The sequence below is a fragment of the Mus musculus genome, chromosome 5, assembly GCF_000001635.26.
Source record: "Mus musculus strain C57BL/6J chromosome 5, GRCm38.p6 C57BL/6J".
Lineage (NCBI taxonomy): Eukaryota > Metazoa > Chordata > Mammalia > Rodentia > Muridae > Mus > Mus musculus.
Window position 1 is genome coordinate 54,348,570 of NC_000071.6, and position 15,608 is coordinate 54,364,177.

Genomic DNA, 15,608 nt, shown 5'->3' on the forward strand with positions numbered 1-15,608 from the left:
TGCAGGATGACCTGTGTTCAGAGGACAGAGGACCAGAAATATTTGGCAGATAGCACTTTCTAGGATCACGTATGCCCAATGTGAAACCAATTTTCGTTATTGACCCAGGATTACGGAAGGCTCTATTTAACCGGGTACCCTCCATGTAAGCCATCTGCATAATTTGCTGTTCCTTGGTAAAGAAGGGGTTGGATCAAAGGTAAACGCTAACAGTGCTTTCTGTCATATCTTGTTCCTTCCATTTCTACAGCTAAGTTCATGGGGGTGGGTGGGGGCTAGGAGAAGCACAGAGTACTCTCTATTTTCAGTTCTGTAGAAAGCCCATAATGTTTGCATACCTAAGAGTCTTTGTGCTGGGAGCTTCATATATAGCTTCCCACTTTGAATCTTAACAACCTCATAGAGCTAGGTATGTTCCAGATGGGGAAGTAGCATACTAGAGAGGATAAATAGCTTGCTCAAGGTCACAGAGTGAACACGCGCTACAGCTAAATTTAATTTCAGCCTGTCCTCTGAATTGCTACTCTTGCTCCTTTCTTTATTCCTGCAGCGTTGTACAAGAACCTCTGGGACTGTATTAACCTCTTTTAAAATTAAGCATATTTTTAAAGTGGTGCTCACTGCTGGATAAAGGTAGTCCAGGTCTTATGCTTATTTTCAAGTCACAATTCTTTTTGTTTTAAACATTTCTCTATCTATGCTTTCAAGGGTTTATCTTCGTATACAGTTCTGTTCCAACAATACGAGGGCATTTTGCAGTGACAGTGCACTTTAATTCAGAAAAATAGATGGCCCAGCCGTTCTCCTGTGCTGGGAGATTTACACTTATTTCTTCCTCTCTGTTAACAGGATTTATTCATCAGCCCTGAACAACACATGCCAACGGCTGCACTTTCTCCTTCCTCCATTGCCCCAAAATAGCAATTGGTATTTAATAAATAATCATCGTTATGACTGGAAATGCCTGCTGTAACCAGATCAAACAAGGCAATCAGCTTTCATTTTAGAAGCAATGAACTCTAGTTAGTTTACTACATCTCTTTCAGAGAAGCTTGAGTGGGGGGTTTCAACCACAATGCTGCCACTATATATCATGAATTTCTATCTGTGGAATAGACCCTAATTAACATTTGATGACTTCTTCATTGCTATCTGACAGTTTTTTTTTCTCATAGGCAGAGTCTAATAAAGAAATCAGTTAGAGCTATTAGACATATTTTAGAAGAAAATTTTGATGTACATCTTCACTTAGATTATGAAATTTAAATCATTTCTGCTATCAGTGTGAATACTAATGATATGGCTTGCCAGATGGAAAGCTGTCATAAATTTTCACTTTCCTCTTACAGTGGGCTGTAAATCTTAAGAAAATGACTTCATGGGTGAACGATGTTGATGTCAGCTTTAGTGCCTTATGTCCATGCTTATTCCAATGTCATAAGTACCTGGAAGGGAGGCAACTCTTAATTAAATGTCATTTTCTTTTTTCAGCCTTGAAGAGTGGCAGAGTGCCGGCTCTCCTCGCATTGTCTGTGCTGAAGGCTCTGCACTGCCTCTTGTCTCAGGTGGGCTTTTTTGGAGCTATTTGAATGCTTTGGTGTCATGCCGTTTCTCTCCTCTTAACGAAAACTGTCTTCCTCAGTGTGTGTTTCTGATAGGAATGCAGTTTCCTTAGCTCTTTGTTCTCCATTTTGACAAAACACATTCTGTAGGTTTCTGCCTCATTTTAACTTTTTCTTTTTCCTCCAGCAATTGATGTTTTAGTTCTCCTCAGGAGCACTAATCTCCATCTGAGAGCTACACTGGATAAGGCTTCCTTTCTTGCCCCTGGGAATGCATCAGTATTCAGACTAAAGCTTCCCAAGGACTTGTTTTTTTTTTTTTTTCAACCAGGACTGGAGAGATAGTGATAACTTGCTACACATCATCATATCACTTAGATTTCTTAGAAGTTTATATATATATATATATTTAAGGCTGAATCAAACTCTGAAAGTTATTATGGCTTATTCCAAAACAAGAAAGTACATAAATATGAAATTAAATGAAAGATTGCTCAAACCTTTCCAGTCCTCGGAAGCCCAAAGGAGAGAGAGGATTAATTAAAAAAAAATACACAAGAAAAATAGGTAGGTGAGCCAATGAATAGTCCCATTAGAAATCTCAGAAATCCTACAGGTAAAACAACCTTTTCTCTTTATTGAATTATTTTCTCACTAGTTATTTGTTTATTGATTTGTTTTGCCATTAAACAACAGAGCAAATGATGACGGGGCTCGCCTGTTGTTGCTACAGTGTACCACACTGAGCTTCCCTGTAAGCTCCATTAAAATTATATCCAGAGCATGATTATCAGAAAATGATTAATAACACCAAAACATGGACCAGTTGTTCTGTGGAGCTGTTTGGGTCTACAGACCTTTTTCATCAACCCCTGTTTTATTCTCTGCACTCCTGTCCATGCAGGGAAGCACACCCCCTTCACTTATCTTTATTTTTTTTCCATCAAGCATCAAGAACCACCATTTCATAGAAACAAAGGCACCAACAAAACATTTCAAACCATTAAAATAATTTTCCAACATGATTTCAGTAATTACCATATTTCAGTTCAACAATTGTAATTAAACCTGACCTTTAAGCTAATTACGTCTTGACATTTATGATTTTTAAGCTGACTAACCCCGTGGTGGTGGTTTGCTCTATCCAGGTTCTAATGAATAGTTGTGTAGTGTTTACCTGTTGTCAAAGGGTCTCTCTTTGTGGTTTGGAGAGGACCACTTCAGCCAGCATCCTGTCATTGGAGGTATAATGGTGCCACTGTGAAGGGGCATTATCAAGTACAATATCAGGCTGATGTTGAATTTTTGTAAGAGTGTTTGTATATAATTATAGAGACAGCAAAAATCCCTGCTGGAAAATTTCAAAGAATAGGCCAAAAATTAACTCAGAGTTTGAGTGCAGATAAGTGGGCTTTCTCTTAGAATGATAATTTGTGACAGGTGAATAGAATAAAGAATCCCAGACACTGTATGAGGAAAGCTGAGAAAAGAAGATCCAGGCAGGGAGGAGGAAGCAGGAAGGATGGGTGTGGTCTTCTTGGCCCTTACAAGACTAGGTAGTTGGTGGAATTTTTTCAATTAAAAAAACAAAACAAAACAAAAATCCTCTCACAGTTGACTTTATAACTCAGTTTTTCCTTTTCTGATAATAGTAACATTGGGTAATGTCTACCACACAGTTAGTATGTGGTAGATGCTACATTATATTATTCACAACCATTATTTTAGTTCTGCAAAAGCCCTGTGAGGTAGTTATATTCTATAATAGTCTTAAGATTTAGAAAGTCAACCCATAACGCCTGGATTCCCTGCAAGAATTGTATTTCAATACTTGGAGAAACAAGATAGTATTTTGAAACTGTTATGAGGTAAAGTCACCAGAGACCACCACATGGACACTTGCAAAGTCAAAAAGAAAGTCTTTATTGCCAGCTGCTGGCAGCACATGGACTTTGTCCAAATCATGTAACCCTGAGCTTTATAGCTCTTGGTCTTTTATGAACAGAAAGCATATCCTGGCTAGCACACCTCGTTAGGAAGAAATGGAGCCACAGAAGCCAAGAGGCAAAGTTAGTACATTTAAGGACTTTTTACATGAGGAGTTTTCTTGCACTGTGGTCTTGGTCTTTGCTTCCATTTTGGCAGGTTTTGTGTCCTGTGTGCTGGGTTTTAAGGTCAGAACGACATCTTTAACACAGCATCAGTTGCGTTAAGGACTGGAGATTGGATACATTCCTCACTGCTTCTAATGAGCATGGGTTAAATAGTGGACTCATTCTGGGGTAGAGTATATTGTCCCTTCAGCACCAGAATTTAACAGAAGTTACTCTCTATTTTACATAGTCCTGTGGGCAGTTGTGCAAGCCTGCTTTATAATGAAGGTTCACAACAAAAGGATCAATGATCCAGCAATGGTGGTAAGTAGAGTGGTTAACTGAATGGGGGGAGGGGGGGTAGTGACTAGAAAGAAGGCAATACATAATTTAATACCAGTTGACGGTTTCGGTTTCTTGGTGTCTCTTTTATTTTTCCTAAAGGTTATTTCTGATCACAGCTAAAATTTCTAATTGTCCCTCACTGGTTGGCATAGAATCAACAAGGCTGGGCGTGGTGGCGCATGCCTTTAACCTCAGCACTTGGGAGGCAGAGGCAGGTGGGTTTCTGAGTTCAAGGCCAGCCTGGTCTACAGAGTGAGGTCCAGGACAGCCCGGGCTACACAGAGAAACCCTGTCTCTAAAAACAAAACAACAACAAAAAACCAAACAAACAAAAAACAACAACAAAAATATTTGTCCTGTGTCATGTAGAAATCTCTTTATTTCGTTATTTCATGAAGAGGAGGCCCTGTCCTGTGATTCTGAAGAACAGCCTCTACTAAGAATTCTACCCGTTTTCCAGATTTTCTCAATGGTCTAGGTTTATGTCTATTTGAGCTCTGAGTTTCTTATTTATTTATTTATTTATTTATTTATTTACTCCTTTACAGTTGGGGCTGAAGTTCCAACTGCAGCAGAGCCTATGCTGCCTGGCCACATCAACAGGGAAATGAGAATAGGGATGGCTAACTGTGCATGGCTCAAGGAAGCCCAAAATTTAGATAAGGGGGGGCCTGGCCCTCTTATCTGTTATAGATGAGCCTATGAACATGCACATACATACATACATACATACATACATACATACTTACAAACAAACAAATATATACATAAGCACAAGTACATGTATGTGTGGGCATGTCTATGTATGTATTATATACATGATCATAGATTCACCTATAATATATATACTTGACATTTATGATTTTAAGCTGAGTTTTCCTGTGGTGATGGTGTGCTCTATTCAGGTTCTAATGAATAGTTGTGTAGTGTTTATGTGTTGTCAAAGAGTCTTTACGGTTTGGAGAGGACCGCTTCACCCATCATCCGGTGCCATTCTTTTTTTTTTTTTTTTTTTTTTCTTATTTTTGGGTTTTTTGAAACAGGGTTTTTCTGGATAGCCCTGGCTGTCCTGGAACTCACTCTACAGACCAGGCTGGCCTCAAACTCAGAAATCCACCTGCCTCTGCCTCCCAAATGCTGGGGTTAAAGGCGTATGCAACCACTGCCTGGCCGGTGCCATTCTGAAGGGGCACTACAAACCACAATATAAGCTGATACTGAATTAATGTCCCAGGGTGAGCTAAGATTGGTCCCATTTTTAGTTGTCAGGATTGGAAGTGGAGATTGTTGTTTAATTGATTGCAATCCAAATATGATATGGGGGGGGTTCTGCAGGTGAGCTGGATGACTGTACACCTACTGCACTGCTAATAGTGGAGTGCCTGTGATGGCTGAGATTCCAAGGGACATCCTAGCATCCTGACTGCCTGATCTCATTATCCACCCACCCCCATCTTCCAACCTGATCTTCATCACCCCCCCCCCATCATGTCCCTCCTTCCTACCTGCGCCTACCATCACCACCTCCCTGTGGTCTTGGACAATGCAATCCCATATCTATAAAGGTTAGGGCATGGCAGGAAAGTGAAACTGGGAAGCAGGTAGAACCTGGGGAGTCAAGTTATATGTAAATTTACTTTCCAAAAGAAGCCTCCACCTATAGTGGAGTACTTTTCAGATGAGAGTGAGGCCATGTGAGTAGAAGCACGGTACTCTTTTCTATCTTTGAAGATAGGGAGCAACAGAGTGATTCTCTGTAAACTAAGTTCCTAATGTATATGGAAACAGGAGATGTTTGTGATAGAATACAGACTGGGTTATTTGGCTTCATCTTGCCCACTTCATTAGCATAGTAGGAGGGAACGTTTGGAGACCTGGAACATGTAAATTACTGATGGTGAGAAATCAGGGAAATGCTGCTTTAAAAAAGATAGAGCTGAAATCAACAGCCTATTAAATTCCAGCTGGGGTTCAGGGATCCTTCGCAGGCCATTGGTTAGGTCATAGAGTTAGTGCATCATTTACTCTGTCTGCCAGACTAAATTCTGAGAAGTGAACGTTAAACCTGGCTGTTAGTAGTTTTGCTTTGTCCACTGGAACTGCACAGAGCTTGTGATAGATGCATTTAATCCAGCTTTTGGAAACCATTTGCCTTTTAATGAAGGCACGTTCCATGTACGACCACTCATCTGATTTTCAAAATTCTATTTGTTTGTTTGTTTACTTATTGTGTGTGTGTGTGTGTGTGTGTGTGTGTGTGTGTGTATGTGTGTGTGTGTGTATTGTGTCTATGCATGTGAGTATAACTCAGTATGTGTGGAGGTACCCAAATGCCTGTGTTTGGATGCGATGGCCAGAAGTGGCTGCTGGGGGTACCTTCTCCATCATTCTGCCTAGTTCACTGAGACAAGCTTTCTTCCTGAACCTGGGACTTGTGTTTTCTTGACTAAACTGGACTCTAGGAGACCATGAAGATAACCCGATCTCTTTTCCTTTTGTAGAAGGAGCTACAAGAATTTTTCAGGACATCTGGTTGTTATGTTGGTACTGAGACAAAACGCTAGTACTCTTGATTGTATGGTAGGTGTTCTTAACCACTGAGCCATCTCTTTACCCCTAAAATGACTTTTTAAATTTTCATCTTTTTCTCTCTGTCTCTCTCTATCTCTCTCTGTTTCTCTGTCTCTCTGCCTCTCTGTCTGTCTATCTCTCTGTCTGTCTCTGTCTATCTCTCTGTCTGTCTATCTCTCTGTCTGTCTGTCTCTGTCTATCTGTCTTTCTCTCTCTGTCTCTCTGTCTGTCTCTCTCTTTCTCCTCTCTGTGTGTGTGTTCCTTAGAAGAGTTAGATTTGGAAGATAGTGGTCACTAGAGGCAGGAAAAGATCCTGGCTTCTTGCTTTGGTAGAATTTTACCAGATGTTGTCACTGAGGCAGTCATCCTGGTGATTACTCCAGCTGCAACTACTGAGCAGAGATCCTGGACCACACCTGCCCAAGACTGATCTGGAAAATGGTGGCTGGATACACTTGAGGTTAATTAATTCTGCATTTGGGCAGCTTTTCTACTAAGGGGTCTTCTATCCAACCACACCAGGCCTCATCTGTACAAACATATTTTATGAGTGAGATGCCCACAGCTCTCATCCTTGGTGAGTTTATTATCCGAATCCCGTAGCTCCTTGGCGACTTCAAGACTAAAATCTGTCAAATGTCTGATGGGTAAAAGAGCTAGCCAGTTTGCCATCCCTGATGTGTTATTAGCCTGTAACTGTGCCAGGAAGACTTAGAAAATTATCATTCTGATGAGAATTTATAGTGCCACTAATGACAGGGTGTCTCTGTCACTTAGTGAGAAAAGACCACCAGCATATTGAGACTCACAGAACTGGTCTTTGTCACGAGTTAAGACATCCTGTGCAAGTTGTTTTCAACCCAAGCTGTCTAAATATTTACGGTATATTTATTTGCCTCTGTAGCTCAGAGCCTTTTCTGACCAATATTTCTATATTTATCTGACAGCATTTCGTTTTTTATCAGGAATGATCTTTCTGGGGCCCTTTGATTTGACTGAATGACATATGATATTTGGATAAGCCATGATTTATATTCTCTGGCTTGGACCGTGGAGTTTGGTGACATGTTTTTATGGGCGATCACCTGTGATGAGGACAAAGGTCATTGAAAAGCTGTTCAGACAGAGTTGCTTGGCCTCTAGTGGCCCATCTGAACCTTCACTTTCGACCTGTTTCCTGACTGTGTTTGCTAATTGGGTCTTCAGTGTGAAGCAAGAAACAGTGCTCAGCCTCACTAACTATTTGTTTAGCTGGAACATGAAAATCAATCTACAGATGACCAAAAGGGCAGAGCAAACAACATCCCTGTGGAGTTGGGTGGTTTCGGCCTTGACATTCAACAGATGTGGTCTGAGAGCTTCTGTAACCTGTGTGCAGATGTGGTTCACATAAATAACATGATATTTGCTTCTTGCATGAAGATTTTCTTCACCAAATGCAGGGCTGGAGGGATATGGATAAAAGTGTAGGATCTGGAGGCAGAAGAGAATAGCGATCTTGGATGGATGACTATTGCAGTTCTGTTGAAATAATTGGATATGTTCAGATATTATTTGATGTACTCTTCTTTTGACTGGTGAAATGAGAAGGTTTTATATTTATGGAGAAAAAGAATTAGCACACAAACATTTACATACACATACACAATCATGCACACATATACACAGGTACATTTGCATACATACAGACAGTAGTACGCACAAATATACATACATACACAATGTACTTGCATACATATACATACAGGCATTCACAAGATATACACGTATACACATGCACTCACATACACAGGTACACACACGTTCCTCTCGGTAAATTTCTTAGACTGATTTGGGAGAAACGGCTTGTTTGGCTACTTTTGCAATTTGTCAAATATGGCTGACTTGTTATTAGAGAAAATAACTCATGCTCTATAGCTCTGAAAGTTCTCAACCTTCTAACTCAACTCTCATTATCGCTGGAGAGAAATAAAATGATTGATCATATCTGCAAGTTACAAATAGAGTGGAACTGTTTAATGCTATTTGAAATGAAAAAGAAATCAAACAAAAACCAAGCTGCTGACTTGGCCCTACCTTTTGTCATCAGTCCAAGGAAATCAAGAAGTGTCAACTTAAATTAGGAACCCGATTAAGGAAATGTGTCAGGATTTAGGCTCCCAGTGCTAGATTTTCTAAGGCAGAATCGATCAGAAGGATTCCAAATAGTGAGCACCCTTTTTTATTTTATCCCTCTCACTTAATGATGGAATTCTTTGCTTCTTTTGTTAGATGCTTAATATTGGAGTAGATACAAGCCAGGGGAGCTTATTTTAATCAGGGGATATTTTTAAGGTTTGCAACAGTGAGTTACATTAGCTCTATCTAGAAAGACATTTCTTTTCTTTATTCTCAACCAACTCAACCTGACACACTTTCTTTTTAACAAAGGCAGGAGAAGGAAGAGAGAAAATAAGGGAGGAATAAATCGAGTATAATGTGGCAGATGCCTTTCTCGCTGCCTATAATTGTGGAAAGAAACAATACGGGGCAGTAAAACTCTGTGGATTCTGTTTGGTTTATTAGCTCTTGCTGCATCTCAAGCTGTCTCACTGCTCCAATTTTAGACAACACATGACATCATAATTGCTTCTGGCATTTTACAGTAATAGATAGTGGTGAGAGTTGTCTAAGTTCTTTTTCTTGCCCTCTCCTCTCACTTTATGAGCACATCTTTGGGAAACAGCAACCTCCTGTTTGCTGTGCAGACACATTTCACCGTGGTACCTTTTCACTGCACTGCCTGGAAAGATCTTCTGCCCTATTTAAGTTTGAAAGCAGTTTCTCCAATACACGGGGTGGTAGATTTTGAACATCTCACGGTCACATCCTACCAATTTACTTAGGGTGGTATGACTGTTCAGGGTGCTGAGCTGAAAAAAAAAAATCAGGAAAATTAGCCAAGAACAGGGAAGCAATTACACTATTCTCAGATAATCCAGATCCATAAAATATCACCTGGGCTACCCTGTTGTAGTCCTAAAATAGTGTCTCCAGTCTCATACTACAAGCAGAGATTTATTCTCTGCCTGCCTGAATGACCTCTGTTAAGGGCTGAAGACCCAGCATACTAACCAGCAGCAGTGGGGTGGCTGTATGGAGCTATGAATGAAAATGTGAGTTTAAAATTGACCCCAACACTTGGTGATAAGGACATCTTTATAAATACGTGAAGCTGATGTAAGCATAGACTGCCACGAGGCAGATTAGCATTGTTAAACTGTGTCACAGTCCAAACACTGTGCACCTTGAATATTTATTATGTTCCTTAATCTTGCTGAGTAAACAAACTATATTTACCAGCAAAAAGAAAGAGCTTTCTTTTCATGGTCCAATGTGCACCCCACCCCACCCCACCCCACCAAAAAAAAAAAAAAAAAAGCTGCCATTGGGAGAAATGGCAGGGTTGGTATGAATCAGTGAGTCCCCTCCTCTACAGACAGGAAAAAGAGAGAAACAGAGATGAAAAGTGATTTGCCCAAGGTCACCTCGCTAGTAAGTGGTAGTGCTTAGCCTGGCTTTCTGGACCTCTTACTCCTAGAAAATTGTGTTCCCATCTAGACAAGTGTTCTTATAGTTGAGCCATGTGACTGTTCTTCAGAGTGATACAGTGATACTGAGCAATTTGGTGTCAGCCTTCAGCACTAGCTTCTCAGAGAAAGGAGCAAAAATTTTAGCTCTTCTGCTGTGTGAACCATGACTGGCAGACTGTGGCATGGCTTTCCTTTTAACCCACCAAAGTGCATGTTTGGATCATGTACCCTCAAGATGGCCATCATCATTATCTACAAATGGAGGGGCACAGTGGGAATAAATCTTCTCTTCTACCCGAGAATTGGATTCATTTATTATATGGTTAATTCTTTTGACTTTGTTTCATCTATATTCTCATGTAATATTGTCCTTTACTGTATTATGTGCTTACCAATGATATTTCTTTATAGAATAGTGAGCAAGGCATTGAAGATATCTGTGTAGAATAAATAAAACTAACTGATTCCACTCTGTGTCTAACACCATAAAACTGTCTTCTACCATGCCTTAAATATGAATACTTGATCATATATTTCTTTTGAATGAATGGGCCAAAGCATGCCTCCAGTTTTACATCTAGAAATATGTTAACCTCAGAACTCTTGGAGTGAATTTACCATTACCACCTATAGATCTGCTTTCTAAACTCTGATCCTTATTTTCCTAAGAAACACTCTACTTACCTTATTACTCATAGCAAGTCATTCACAGTCCAGAAATTATTATCCAAGTCTGGCTAATTCTCTTTCCAATGTGAACTAACATAAAGATAATTGTGACAAATTATATAAAAACAGTGCATGTGGTATGGCTACATCTATCTACATATCTAGAAGTGTGTGATACATTATGTACTGACAAAAATCAAGTCAGCAGTCACCTAGTGGCTCGGAGTTTTTGAAGGGTATGGGTGGAACAAGGAAGGAAGAAGTAATAAATGGAACCTTCAAGAGTTGAATTTTTTGTTTATAATATTTTTGTTCTTTTGTTTCTTGTTTGTTTGTTTTTGTTGTTTTTCTTGAGACATGGTCTGACATAGCCCATTCTGGTCTTAAACTCTTTATGTACTTAACAATGACTTTGAATTTCTGATCTTCTAGCTTCTAACCTCTTGAGAGCTGAGACTACAGGCTTATACTACCATTCCCATTTTATGCAGTACTAGGGATCAAACCTGGAGCCTAGGGCATGCTAAGTTAGCTCTCTTCCAATTGAACGCTTTCTCCAACTCTTCTGTTCATTATTTTGATTGGATTTACTTAATCTTCATTTAAAATATTGTCCCAAAGAATTCTTCATCCAGCATGGACTCAGGTTGAGAAAATTAAATACCTACTCAAAGAGCTTAATCATAATCAGAATGTGAATTTCAAATGTAAGCAAATAGGTGGCTTTAAAAACCTGCTGTCCTCTTCTCCAGGTGAAAAGAGACACCTCCCAGCTTTCCATTTGCCTAAATATGACCACAGAACAGTCCTGGATAGTGGATTATGACAGAAACAAATGAGGTCAAGTTTTGCTCCACTTGCTGAAAATATGTAACTTACCATTAGATTTCTGGTACTTCCCCTTCTCAAAGCTCTTTTACAAACTGATATTTCTGTTTTCCAGCCCCAACTGTGTGGAGGATAGTTCCCCAGAAAACAGTAGAGAGAAAATTTTGAAGGAATATGTTTCTCCAGATAACAGGATAGACAGGCCTTGTTCACCGACTGGGTGAATCATGAAAGGAATCTTAGAAAGGGATTCATAAACTTTCTTTTTCTTTTTAAAGCTATGATATTTCTTGTCTTTGATGAGGAGAATTTTCCGCCTAGTCATTTTTGAGAAATACACTAAACATAGATTAACCTTCAGAGAAGAGAAATTCTGTATGGATATATGCTTCAAGGACAATGATAAGAATAGGTGAGGTCATGGGACTTCCAAGAGAAAGTTACCACGTAGTTTCATCCTCCTGTTCAACTCCAGACAATTCCATCCTTTTGTCATGGCTTCCACACAGATGTAGAAGATCCTCACTTTAGAAGGTTCTTTTATGCAAGCTCTAGTCTAAAGATGTTTAAAAACTTGTAGGATTGGCAAAATTTTAAATCTATTTTTAGACCTTCTGGTGAAACTGGCTCTTACCATTAATCTTGTTTTATAACAGAACTTATAATCCTTGAAGTATAACTATGATGAAATGAGAATAGTTGAGACAATGGGCTGAGTCAGTCCAGTCTCTGGATGGCCTGAATAATCTGGAGTCCATTTAAGAGCATAAATAGTTGGGACATCATTCCATCCTCTACTGAAATCTACATTTTGTAGTTCAGTGAGCACTACTAAGGCTCTGTTCATGCCTCATACCATTTCCCACCTTATCCATGGTGGCTTCCCAATTGTAATATATTTGGATTCATGGTCCCGATGACTTTGTCTATAGTTTAGAAATTGCTGGAACTGTTCATGATCTCACTGTAATGCAGAAAATTTCAATAGTTAATTTTGACTATCAAGTTGATTGGATTGAGGACTGTTTGAGAGATCAGTTACTCACATCCATGGATGTGAGTGTGTGACAAGATTAGATGTTGGAAGTGCTGATGCAACCAACGGTTTTTACCCATTGAAGGATTCAAACTCTGAGTAGACTATTAGAGGGGGGCAGGTCCGTGGATGGTGAGTCAAGGTTAAAAGTGGGCCACTGGCTCTTCCCTCTGCTTCCTAGTTGTCATGAGACAGTTTTTTTTTTTGTTTTTGTTTTTTTAAATCATAATGTTCTACGTCACCATAGACCCACAGCAATGGGGGGAAACTAATAAGAGATTGAAACCTGGAAACACCTGTGAGCAAAAATGAAATGTTCTACATTTTAAGTTGTTCTCTCAAATATTTATAACCATGAAGAAATGGCTAGTTGACACAGGAGATTCCATTTTATACATGAACAAAACAGGATTGTGAAGACTGTTGGATTGACATTTTCCCTAGTTGAACTGGGGCTTCTTGAGTCTAACTCAAGAAGTATGTCTTGAGTCTAACTCAAGTATGATAATAAATCAGGCCTCTTAGTTAGAAATTTGCTTCTGGGGGACTTTGTTAGTCAGTGTCTCTGCAGTACAGAAAGGAATGGTGGCACGGCATATCCTCCATGGGTGACACGGGAAAACTTCCGTCATCCTCTGTAAACTTATTTAAAGGGGAGAAGAACAATGCCAAAGTCATACTATTTGGGGGAGAACTAACAGATGTGGTAGTGCTTATTATTTTAATTACTACAATTTCTGTTCGATTTTAAGAACCTAAGTCTTGAAAATACAGGAGTAAAATTCAATTTTCAAATTTGCATATTCTAAATGAGGACACTGAAGGGGAGTCTATTTTATTTTGTTTTCATGAGCCTTCATGAAAGAAACATTTCTGTTATAGATTTCCAAACCCCAAAGGCTTTAATTAGCTGGAACCTAGTGACTAAAGTACTGAATTAACTAAAACTTCTCCTTTTTTGCTTTGTTCATATTAGAAACAAGTTTTGTGTGACAGATGATATTTCAGTTATTATTTAATGAATCTCTACTTTTTGTAACATATTTTGCTTGATGCTATAAAACATACAGACTTTAATTAGCTCTTTGGCCTATCATCAGTAAATTTATATTTTAGTAGCTATGATAGGATGTATACATAGAGGTTCAATAGAAAGTTCACTATAAGGCACAGATTGTAAGAGCAATGAGAAGAACATAAGCATATTCCAAGTTTTAGAAAATCTAGAACTTAGGGGAAAATAATTATTTTCAATTGATTTCTTTAAAATGTTAATTGATACCTAATACTAAACAATTGAAAATGCATGTGTGATACTATATTTTGATATATTGTGTATGGTTTAAGTCAGATTAAACACATTTATCTTCTTAAACATTTATCATGTCATTTTTAGAAACACGTAAGCTCTTTTTGTCTAGTTTTAGCAAAAACAGTGTATTATTTTCTCTATAGCTGCATACCCTGTACACCAGGACTTGTCATTCTTCCCTAGCTATTTTGGTTAGGGTTTCTATTGCTTTGAAGACACTATGACAATGGGAACTCTTATAAGGGGAAAATATTTAACCAGGGCTGTTTTACGTTTTCAAGGTTTGGTCCATTATCATCATGGTGGGAAACATGGTGGTACATAGGCAGACATGGTGCTGGAGAAGGAGGTAAGAGTTCTACACCTGGATGGGAAGGCAGCAGGAAGTGAGAGAGACACAGGACCTGGCTTGAGCATTTGAAACCCCAAAGCCCATTCCCAGTGACACACTTCCTCCAGAAAGGCCACACCTACTCCAACAAAGCCAGACTTCTTAATAGTGCCACTTTCCATGAGCCTATGGGGGACATTTTTGTTTAAACCACCACACTGTGACTCCCATAAGAGCATAGTCATGTCATGGTGCAGAAATACATTCAGTCCAATTTCAAAAGTCCCATAGTTGATAAGCCTCAAAATCATTTCAAAGTCCAAAGTCTCTTTGTCTCACAGCAATCTCTTAACTGTAAGCCCAATAAAAGAAAACTTAAAACAAGCAGATCATAAACTTTCAACACTTAATATATAGATATAGAATATAGATTATTTTTCCAAAGGAAGGAAAGGGAGCTCTTCAAACTGCTCTTCAGATCTCCAGCTTCTTTCAGCCTCGTTGTCTGCCACACACTTCTTTCTCTTGGGAATGCTCTACTCCCTGTTTGCAGCTTTCTTTGATGGTTATGCCACAACTTTAGCACCTTCAACATCTTGGGGTCTCCAAAGCAATTCCAGGTTTGCCGTTACAGCTTCATATACCTTGACTATAAAGTCAGAACCACATGGCTGAAGTTGCCAATTTTCCTGTTTGTTGGTGCTGAAACATGGTCCTCTAATTCAATACATTTTCACTAACTTTCTGTTTTCAGTGGTTACAAGCTTGGCTTGTAAGCTTGGTTGTCCTGGAACTCTATATTCATGCTGACCTTGAACTCAGAGATCCTCCAGCTTCTGCCTTTTGAGTGCTGGGATTGAAATTGAGCACTACCTCACCTGGCCCTAAGCTTTTCTTAATTATTTTTTCACTTTTCTTTAGTTCCTTTTCCATAGTGGAATCTTAGCTGGGTGGGGTCTTGCTCTGAGGTCACCATTCCCTTTATCCTACTTAGGATCAGACCTTTCTTTAATCTGTTTATATTTCCCAGTGCCCCCCTTTCTTCTAACTGTACATTTTATATTTTCCTTTACTGCTTACTCATTTTCATTCCAGAGCTGCACAGTGCAGCCACTAATAACCAAGCAGCACAGTCATTAAGTAGGCTGTGTAGAAATCTGTTCTGCCAAAGGTGTTAATCCTTAAGGCTTCAGTTTAGTCTTAGATTGTCTTTTTTTGGTACAAGGGAAGGAAGTAGCCACACTCTTCACCAAAATATCACCAGAGCAATCTCTAGGCCACATACCAAT

General features: G+C 39.2%; 1 long non-coding RNA gene across 1 annotated transcript; it reads left to right on the forward strand.

Annotated features, from left to right (window-relative positions):
• Positions 1 to 1,422: 1,422 nt before the first annotated feature.
• Positions 1,423 to 9,973, forward strand: Gm10440 (predicted gene 10440). Its single transcript, NR_038045.1, has 4 exons — positions 1,423 to 1,565; positions 3,906 to 3,979; positions 6,502 to 6,580; positions 7,519 to 9,973. It is a non-coding gene; the product is annotated as a predicted gene 10440 (long non-coding RNA).
• The last annotated feature ends 5,635 nt before the right edge of the window (positions 9,974 to 15,608 follow it).